General features: G+C 37.7%; 2 non-coding genes across 2 annotated transcripts; both read left to right on the forward strand.

Annotated features, from left to right (window-relative positions):
• The first annotated feature begins 5,454 nt into the window (after positions 1–5,454).
• LOC120577220 (small nucleolar RNA R71) lies at positions 5,455–5,561 on the forward strand. The gene has a single exon (XR_005643295.1). It is a non-coding gene; the product is annotated as a small nucleolar RNA R71 (small nucleolar RNA).
• A 2,449-nt stretch (positions 5,562–8,010) lies between these two features.
• On the forward strand, positions 8,011–8,117 carry LOC112418085 (small nucleolar RNA R71). The gene has a single exon (XR_003008372.2). It is a non-coding gene; the product is annotated as a small nucleolar RNA R71 (small nucleolar RNA).
• Positions 8,118–11,160: the final 3,043 nt, after the last annotated feature.

Below are 11,160 nucleotides of genomic sequence, written 5' to 3' on the forward strand. Positions count from 1 at the left end.
TGAATTGATATTTGGAATAATGGACGAACAATTATCAAACCCTCCACTTTCGTTTCCACAGTTTGATAATGGTTAATCCATGTTAAGACGGTGAATTCAGATAAGAAATTAGGGTTACATAAGATTAAGACTTAGGGCTTGGTTTGATTAGGATTATGTCATTTAGACTTATCCAACAATCCCAAGACAAGAAGAAGTCTACTCACTCATGTTCATCGTAGACATGGGGGAGAAGAGAGAAAGCATGAAAGTAAAAGACAGGAAAATAAAGGAAAGGAAAAGAACTTTATTTAGAAAAGCAATTGTCACTTATTGTATTCCAAGTAAAGATGAATATTTGTGATGGCTAGCTACTCTATTTATAGTACACAATTGACTTAAAATCTAAGCAAGTATATTCCAAGAATATTCCTCAGTAGATTGTGCGCCAAAATAGAATAGCTTGGAGTCCAAGCAAAAGCAGCAAAAGGTCTTCTGGAGGGTGGCACGGCCGTGCCAAGGCTAGCACGGGCCGTGCCAGGCTTCTGACTTGTGGGAGATATATTTTGTTTCCCAATCTTCGTATTTTCGTGTCCAATTTGCTCCAAATCCCTTTCTTTTGCTCCAAGACTCAATCCATCCAATATTCTTCCCTGAAATATAATAAATTGCAATTGAAAGTAAACTATCCTAAAAAGGAAATAATACTAATATAAAATAATATAAAATCTAAATAAAACTAAACTAAAAAGCATATTAAAATAGCATATAAATGACTCATCAAACTCCCCCATACTTGAATCTTTGCTTGTCCTCAAGCAAAAGGCATAAACATAGTAGCATCAACAGTTAAATCAAATGACAGTTTAATTAAAGCACATGTCTCCTCAAGGGCTTAAATCCCAAATGTACACTAATCACAAACTCAAGTATTTCTTGAAATCTTTATTCTACCCAACGATCAAGTTTTAAGTGAGTGTGTGTGTGAAGTCCAACCCTTTTCTTGCTCCTGTATAAGATAGGCATTATGAGGAAACATGGTCTAATCCTAGCACTAAACTAACCAAGGAAGATTCCTTCCACAATTCATATAAGAGAGATGGGAGTATTTGAGAATCTTTGTTCTTTGCCATATGCACATTTTAAGTTCTTTATTTAAGGAACAACATTTTCACGTAGGAGGTCGGAGGGCCTACCCCCTTCCCCAATCTAGATTCAATGGTATCCCTTAAAACATCACCTTCACGTAGGAAGTCGGAGGGCCTACCTCCTTCCCCAATCTAGTTTCAACGATGCTTTTTAAAGTTTTTTCTCAAGATAACAATCACCTTCACGTAGGAAGTCGGAGGGCCTACCTCCTTCCCCAATCTAGATTCAATGATGAGATCTTGGAATTTATTTGGCTTTTTGGCTTTTTATGAACTCCCTTATACTAACTTATACTACTGGCACTTTGAGAATCTTTAAAGGTTAATGCACCACTAAGATTAAAACGCGTTTCCTTAAAATACCTATTCATACATTTACTCAAGGGACGCAACTTTGTGTTTTTCTCATTGGAGAATTTTATTCACTTTAAAACAAGATGTGGTTATATCAAGAAGACTTAAAACACAAGAGTTTGCTTTTATGTACAAGAATCAACAAAATAAGAGGAGACAATGAAACTTTTTGTGTCATGATGTTTTCAATAAAAATGTGCTACTTAACCATGCCTTTTACAATAAAACAAAACAAAAGAATAAAGTTCAAGGGAGTTTGGAAACACTACAACTAAAGACACTTTATTAGGCTCCCCCCACACTTAGGAGAAGCATTGTCCTCAATGATTCAAGATAAAAGAAAAGTAGAAGAAAAGGAGAAGTAGAAGAGTGAGATAGAGATTGAAGAGATAAGGTGAAAAAGAGGAAGAGGAAAGCTCACATTTTTATTGAGGTCCATAGGGAGGGCCCTGAAGGTGTAAGTGTTGCATCATGTTCCGAAGCATTTGGTTATTTTCTTCGGATATGCGGTTGCCCCGTAGGACATCATTTCTTAGCCCAGATAATTCAACACCTTGCCTTTGTTGCTCGGTGCTTATCCGTTGTACCTCGGTTTGCATCCATGCCCATCTTTCATTGTTGTCGTTATGGTCATGGGGCTCTTCTTCATGGTGCATGTGGGCACCTTCTTCGTCACCTTGATTATGCTCTTCATGTACCTGTAATCCATCACCAACATACAACAAATTTTCCTCCACCTCGGGGTTAGTCCGAGATGGATTAGGAAGTAGAAATAAAAGTGGTATGCGAAGTTGAAGTGCATAAGTCATGGGTGGGTGAACCTTAATGAAGTTCATAGCAACAAGGGTTTCAATATTAAGTCTATTGTTGCCCTCAATTGGATTTATCCCATCTTCCTCACCTACTCCAAACTTCCTAGCGATGAAGGTAATGATACCACCGACTACTATCTCAGCTCTATTATCAGGTCTAGCTCCTATGGAGGAAAGGTAGTAAAGTAGGTAGAAACAAGTATTAACGGGGTTGTTACTAAGCATTGCCCAAAGCATAAAAAGTTCATCCGTCCTAGTTGTTCCTACTTCTTTTCTACCCCAAATGGTACAAGCCATGACTCTCTTGAGGTATCTAAGCACGGGGTTGTGAATGTTACTAGCCTTGTTGTTGCGAGGATTGTATTGCCTTAACCCGGTAATGCGTTTCCAAAAGAGAGCGGGGTCATAGTGTTCTGACTTTAAATTTGGATTCCAAGAGTCATGGATGAACCCCGCATTTGCAAAGTCCATCTCTAAACAGAAATTTTCAAGAGACATCTCGTAATCCATATTCAAAAGTCGGAAAGAGACTCTATGATCGGGGTTGTCAAAATTCACCTTATCCTTCGTAAATTCAATAGAACTGAGGAATTCATAAGTGAAATTTTCGAAGCCTGTCATAGGTCTAAGCATATCAACCCATCCTAAATTTCCTAGTAAGCTAAACACATTATCCCTTAGTCCTAGCACACTCAAAGTATAAGGATCTGGATATCGACAAGGATGCAAAGGTTTAGAGAGAAGAATTTTATACCTGTCCCTTTGCTTGGTATCCTTGAAGATTATGCCATGATTCTTGGCTTGTGTTTTCTTCTTTGGTTGTGGTCCTCCGGAAGAGCTTGCTCCACCTTTCCTAGATGCCATTAATCCGGAACCTAGGTTGACCTTTTGTGTTTTGGGTGAAGGTTGGGTTTTGGGAGATGGGGTTGGGGTTTGAGTAAGTGTTAGGAGTTGGTTTGGGTGAATTGATGAAGAATTTGTGGGTTTTTAGGTAGGTGAATGGGGGCTACGAATTTGATGATATTTGGGAGGGATGGAGGAAAGTTGTTTTTGATTGATGGGTTATGATTGAAATGGGTTTGTGATTGATTGGGTGAAGAAATTATGTGAAATGGTGAGGTTTTGGGGGATATATGGAAGCTTTGAAATTCTATGGTTATGGAGGTTTTGGAGAGAAGTTGAAATGGAGAGAGAGTTTGTGGTGGAGAATGAGGGAAGAAGAAGATGAAAAGGTGGGTTTATCCTTACCTGTAGTCGGGCACGGCTGTGCCAACCTTAGCACGGGCCATGCCAACTTTCTGGATTTAAGCTGGCATTTGGATGGTTATGGTCTGGCACGGCCGTGCCAGTGTGAGCACGGGCCGTGCCAAGGTTCTGGACATTGGGCCTCAAAATTTTTCTCGTTTTGCTTGAATCACCTTCGGACAATTACCTACAAAATAACTTAAAAACAAAAACGAAAGCAGTTAAATACGTGGGTTGCCTCCCACGAAGCGCTTCTTTATAGTCATTAGCTTGACGTTATAAGAAAGTGTCCTTAGAATGGATCAAAGAGGTCATGTTGTGTAGATGGCGCTAATAAGCGTTCTTTCACTTTATGACCTTTAATCATATTACAAGAATAGAGGGCGGGACCTTTCATATAATTCTCCAACTCAAATCCTATCAACTCATCACTCACTTGAAAAACAATCCTACCGTTTTGAACATCTATTATAGCACCCGCAGTGGCGAGAAAGGGTCGTCCTAAGATTATAGGGCACGCATTGTCCTCATCTATGTCAAGCACCATGAAATCAGTTGGGATTTCCATCCCTTCTATTTTAACGGGGACGTCCTCGACGTATCCGACAGGTTGGATATCAGAACGATCGGCTAACTTCAATGTTGTTTCAGTAGGCTTTAGCTTGCCTAACCCCAGTCTTGTAAAGAGAGGTAAGGGCAACAGACTAACACTAGCTCCTAAGTCACACAAGGCATGGTTTAAGGTTTCATTCCCTATCATACAAGGGATGGCAAAACTTCCGGGATCTCTAAGCTTTGTAGGTGGCTTCTTGATGATTGCACTATTGTCCTTTGTCAAAGCTATTGTTTCATTATGATCTATAGCCTTTTTCTTTGAAAAAATTTCTTTTAAAAACTTGGCGTATAGGGGCATACGAGACAAAGCTTCACCATAGGGGATTTTAACGCAAATCTTTCGAATTATGTTAAAGAGTTTAGTGAATTGAGCCTCCAAGTTGAGCTTAGTAAGCCTTAAAGGTGTTAGGGCTTTGTTCTTATCAAGCGGTTTCTCACTTTTTATCACACCATTCTTACCCAGACACCTGACACTCTCCTTCTTGACATTTTTGGCCTTAGTAACAGTCTCTTCTATCTTACTACCCCCTAGAAAAATAGCGTTGACATGGGCTTTGGGGTTTGTTTCAGGCTGACCAGGAAAGACTCCTGGTGTTTGAGAAGAGATGGCCACTTGTTGGGCCACTTGGGAGATTTGGGTCTCAAGCATTTTGGTGTGTGTGGCGATGGAATCAACCTTGGTATTGAGCTTGGAGAGAGAGTCGTTCAGAGATCCTGTTTGGTTTTTTAACTCCTGAAGTTGTTTATTTTGATTCATCATGCAATTTTCCAACAGTATTTCCAAACTAGATTTCTGAGCTACTCTCTGGTTGTTTGTATAGCCAGGTGGTGCTGTTTTCCCATAGGAACCTTGAGGATTTTTGTAAAAATTTTGATTTGGCCTCATTCCTTGGTTGTATTGAGCGTAATTCAGTTGCTCAATATTGGCAGCACTACCTAACTGACAATCAACACCTGTATGGCCAGTTATACCACAGACTTCACAAGTAGGGGATGCAGGGGAAGGTTGGGCAGCATTAACATTAAGTTTTTCAATTTTTTGTGTTAATGCCTCAACCTTAGCAGCAAGGTGGTTATATTCAGAGACTTCGTGTATACCTGCCTCTTTCTTAGAGGGAGTAGGAGTGGTGACGACTCTTTCATTGGTCCATTGATAGTGATTTTGAGCCATGTCCTCAATCAAAGCATAAGCCTCCGTGTAGTTTTTGTTCATTAGAGCTCCACCTGCAGCTGCATCAACAGACATTTTAGTGATATATGACAAGCCATTATAAAACGTGTGGACTATAAGCCACTTCTCTAGGCCATGGTGGGGACAAAGTCTAAGCATTTCCTTGAAACGCTCCCACGCCTGATAGAGAGACTCCCCATCTTTTTGATTGAAACGCGTAATTTGGTCTCTAAGCTTAGCTGTTTTAGATGGGGGGAAAAATCGGGCGAGGAATGCTCGCCTCATATCGTCCCATGAAGTAATGGAACCGACTTCTAGGAAATGGAACCAAGCGCCAGCTCTATCCCTTAAGGAAAAGGGAAAGAGATGAAGTCTTATGGCTTCTTGGTTCTCTTTTATGGTGCCACTGAGTCTAAGGAAGGAAGAAATAAGAAGATTTGGATCATCAGTGGGTGATCCAGAAAACTGGTTCTGCTGCACTAAATTGAGTAGTCCAGGCTTGATTTTGAAGTTATTACCCGCAACCGTTGGGTACACGATAATAGCTTGTGGCTCCTCCGTTGAAGGAGTAGCATACTCTTTGAGAGTGCGTTCAGCCATAGCAGTATTATTTTGTGCCTCTCTCTTTTTCTTATGCAAAAATCTTTCGATCTCAGGAATAAAAGAAAGAAGTAGAAGAAAAGAGGAAGAGAAGAGAGTTCTAATCACAAGGAAAGAGTTAATCAAATTAGTTTACTCCCCAGCAGCGGCGCCAAAAACTTGATGAGATAAAACCGCAAGTGCACGGTCTTATCGAAGTAGTATAAAAGAGTATCGTTCCGACAGGGAGTAGTTCAATTTAATTAACCTTTAGAGATGATTAGAAGAGAGAAGAGAATTGTAAGTTGGGGGTTTTTAAACGGTTAAAAAGCAATATAATAAAAGAGCCTTGGGATCGTTGGTTTCATCTAAATAACAAGTCCTTCTCAAACCAAAACCATAAGCTTATAATGTTATGTTAGACCTAATTTCTCAAGACAGTTTCTCTTAAGTTCCTCTAGCAACCAAGCCTATTTCGCTGACTTGATTACTATTGGATTTTGGTTCCTCTAACAACCAAGCCTATTTCGCTGACTTGATTGTTATTAGTTCCCTTGAAGATCGAAACTATATGTCTCAAAGATTGCAAAGCCTATTTCGCTGACTTTGCAATCCTTGTCTAAATTCACTTGTTCGAATATCAAAGCTCCACTTTCGTTTTATGAATTGATATTTGGAATAATGGACGAACAATTATCAAACCCTCCACTTTCGTTTCCACAGTTTGATAATGGTTAATCCATGTTAAGACGGTGAATTCAGATAAGAAATTAGGGTTACATAAGATTAAGACTTAGGGCTTGGTTTGATTAGGATTATGTCATTTAGACTTATCCAACAATCCCAAGACAAGAAGAAGTCTACTCACTCATGTTCATCGTAGACATGGGGGAGAAGAGAGAAAGCATGAAAGTAAAAGACAGGAAAATAAAGGAAAGGAAAAGAACTTTATTTAGAAAAGCAATTGTCACTTATTGTATTCCAAGTAAAGATGAATATTTGTGATGGCTAGCTACTCTATTTATAGTACACAATTGACTTAAAATCTAAGCAAGTATATTCCAAGAATATTCCTCAGTAGATTGTGCGCCAAAATAGAATAGCTTGGAGTCCAAGCAAAAGCAGCAAAAGGTCTTCTGGAGGGTGGCACGGCCTTGCCAAGGCTAGCACGGGCCGTGCCAGGCTTCTGACTTGTGGGAGATATATTTTGTTTCCCAATCTTCGTATTTTCGTGTCCAATTTGCTCCAAATCCCTTTCTTTTGCTCAAAGACTCAATCCATCCAATATTCTTCCCTGAAATATAATAAATTGCAATTTAAAGTAAACTATCCTAAAAAGGAAATAATACTAATATAAAATAATATAAAATCTAAATAAAACTAAACTAAAAAGCATATTAAAATAGCATATAAATGACTCATCAGGTACCACATGCATATAAGTGTCTAAGTTGCATTGTCGCATTTGTCGAGTTTAAATATGTTTATGTTATTGATGATGATTGAAGTTGTGATTACTTGATAATTGTTTATCAAAGATGCAATGTTGATTAAGACTGATTATGATGTTAATTATGATTTTGAATTATATTGATTAATGTTATTCTGTTATGAAATCTCACCCCTTCTGCTTGAAAATGTTGCTCTTCGTATGAGTAACTTGCAGGTGATCGTGCTTAAGTGTGCAGTTTGCCGTCGTGAGTGGCCTTGCCTCACTGAGTCGTCTAGGTCGCTCTGATACGTAACGGGATGGGGTGTTTGTTATGCATGCTGGATTCTCTTACGTGAACATTTATGTTATTTTATAATGTTGATTAACTCTTGAAATATTTTGATGGGGCCTACGTGCCAAAACGATTTATGGATTATGAAATAATTTCCGCTGCATTGTTTAAGTAATTTGTTGAAAGTTAAATTGTTATTTAACTGATTTTAGATTATGTTGAATGTGATATCCCGTTTATGCTGTTTACTCTGATAAATGTTTAGAAATTTTCATATTGGGAAAAACGGGGTGTTACAGGCTCCACCTGCAGCTGCATCAACAGACATCTTAGTGGTATATGTTAGGCCATTATAAAGAGTGTGGACTATGAGCCACTTTTCTAAACCATGGTGGGGACAAAGTCTAATCATTTCCTTGAAACGCTCCCACACATCATATAGAGACTCCCCATCTTTTTGGTTGAACCGCGTAATTTGATCTCTTAGTTTAGAGGTTTTAGATGGGGAAAGAATCGGGCAAGGAATGCTCGCCTCATTTGATCCCATGAAGTGATGGAACCGACTTCTAGGGAATGGAACCAAGCGCTAGCTCTATCCCTTAAGGAAAAGGGAAAGAGATGAAGGCTTACGACTTCTTGGTTCTCTTTTATGGTGCCACTGAGTCTTAAGAAGGAAGAAATATGGAGATTTGGATCCTCAGTGGGTGATCCAGAGAACTGATTTTGCTGCACCAAAATGAGTAGTGCAGGCTTGATTTTGAAGTTGTTACCCTCAACCGTCGGGTACACGATAATAGCTTGTGGCTCTTCCGTTGAAAGAGTATCATACTCTTTGAGAGTGCGTTCAGCCATAGCAATATTATTTTGTGCCTTTCACTTTTTCTTATGCAAATATCTTTCAATCTCAAGAATAAATTCTCCGAGACTATTACTTCTTCGCATAAGAAATTGAGAACCCAAGAAGTTAACGGTAAACAAAAGAAAAAAAGGAAAAAAAAAGTTCTAATCACAATGAAAGAGTTAATTAAATTAGTTAACTCCCCGGCAGCGGCGCCAAAAACTTGATGAGATAAAACCGCAAGTGCACAGTCTTACCGAACTAGTAATGAAAAGAGTATCGTTCCGACAGGGAGTTGTTTAATTCAATTAACTTTAGTTGGTGATTAGAAGAGAATCAAGAATGTTAGATTGTTGTTTTCAAATGGTTGAAAGAGAAAATAATAATAAAAGAGAGCCTTGGGATCGTTGGTCCGTCATAGGCGAAAAATCATTCACAAGCCAAGCCATTAAACCTAAACCTTATTTTAGACCTAGTTTCTAAAGACGAGTTTCTCTTAAGCCTATCAAATCTCCTATCGGTCTCAGTGAGTGTGTTCCTCTAGCAAGCACGCCTATTTTCATGGTTGATTACTATTATAATCCTTGAAGTTCGAAACTCTATATATCTCAAGGTTCACTAGACTATTTTCATGTTTCGCAATCCTTGTCTAAATTCACTTGATCGAATATTAAAGCTCCACTTTCGTTTTATGAATTAATATTTGGAATAATGGATTAACGATTATCAAACCCTCCACTTTCGTTTCCAGAGTTTGATAATATTTAATCCATGTTAAAACGGTGAATTTAGAAGAGAAACTAGGGTTACATAATATTAAGATTGAAGGCTTGACTTTATTATGATTATGTCATTAGACTTATCCAACAATCCCAAGACATAAGAAGTCTACTCACTCATGTTCATCGTAGACATGGAGAAGAAGAGACAAAGCATAAAAGTAAATAATAAGAAGTAAAGGAAAAGAAAAGAACTTTTATTCAAAAGACAATTGTCACTTATTGAATTCAAAAGAAAAGATGAAAATTTGTGATGGCTAGCTACTCTATTTATAGACAACATTCGACTTAAAATCTAAGCAATTACATCACTAGAATGTTTCACAAGCAAAGAGCTTTGTGGTAAAACCAAATAGAGTAGCTTAGAGTCTAAGCAAAAGCAGCAAAAGGCTGTCTGGGAGGTGGCACGGCCGTCCCAAGTTTCTGACTTGAGGGAGATATATTTTTGTCTCCGAATCTTAGTATTTTCGCACCGAATCATCTCCAAAACCCCTTTCTTTTGCTCCAAGACTCAATCCATCAAATATCCATTCCTGAAATATAATAAAATGCAATTGAAGTAAAATAGCTCAAAAAGGAAATAATATTAAAATAAAATAAACTTAAATCTAATTAAAACGAAACTAAATATTAAACTAAAACATCTAATTATTGACTCATCACGTGCAGGATCTCCTAAACTAGTGTTGTCACTTCACTTCCATGCTTTAGGGGATTTGGTTTGCTTTGTACAATACCAACTCCCTTATGTGACCAAATCTTGTTGATTCAGACTTGATCTTGCTTTTGGATTTGCTTTTAACTTTCCAACCATTGTATTGTTCATGTTAGAAAGAGCATGGAGCAGGATCGAACTTTCTGAACTCAGGGGACTTACGAATGTTCCTTTTGGTTCACTTAGGATGATTTGTAAGACTCTTATTTGATGTAATTGAGTCTTAATAGTGAAACATTGATGAAGTGCAGCATGGAAAACATCTAGGATGATATTCTTAATGGAATATTCCTAATGTTTTGTACTTCAAATGTTCATAGTCATGAATGAACATTGAAGATGCCCTTTTTGACTTTAATCAAATAAATGCCTTTATTCCTTGATTTATCTTAGTCAATGTACTTTACTGGGCTTTTATTTAAGTCACGTGAACCTTGCATATTCTTCATTTAGTTCATGAATTTCTGGGCTTGGTTCTTGATGTTCATAATGAAAAACCTTCTGAACTATCTTCGAACCTTCTGAACTCTAACTAACCTTCTGAACTCTGACTGAGTTCATAAGTTTTAATGTTCCTTGATCACTTGAATCTTGGTTTGATTTATACTTTGTTTATCTCCTGGTTAATCACTAAAGAACATACAAATAACAAGAAATATCAAAGTCCATTAATCCTTTAATCACCATAGATGCCTTTAATGATTTCTTGATCCAAAATCGAAATCCTTTTCTGCAAAAGATATGTTCATGTCACATCTGTTCTTGGTGTGGACATTGATTTATGGGTTTGCTATAAGGAACCTTCTGAGCAACCTTCTGAACTCCTTTCGGGTTCATACATATGAACTTCAGAATGTTTCTTCTGGGTTCCTTTCTTTCTGACTGTTTGTACTTTATGGTGAACATTCTGATGTCTTTAAACATACTGATGTTCTTCAACACTTTGAACTTTATGAAGGTTGTTTCTTTATTCCCTTCAAAAACTACTTGAAGCATATAAATGAGAGATAATTTGTTTTGACAAACAAGATGATTCTTTCTTTGAAGTCCAAAAAAATATTTCTTTGCATCATTGCTTGCAATTAATGACTTTAAATATTCTTGTTTATCCATGAAGTGATCATTTAATTACTTCTAAAAATATTATGGGTTAATGTTCATGATCATTATGAACTCCATTCATATGAAGATTATGAACTCT

This window comes from Medicago truncatula, chromosome 7, assembly GCF_003473485.1.
Source record: "Medicago truncatula cultivar Jemalong A17 chromosome 7, MtrunA17r5.0-ANR, whole genome shotgun sequence".
NCBI lineage: Eukaryota > Viridiplantae > Streptophyta > Magnoliopsida > Fabales > Fabaceae > Medicago > Medicago truncatula.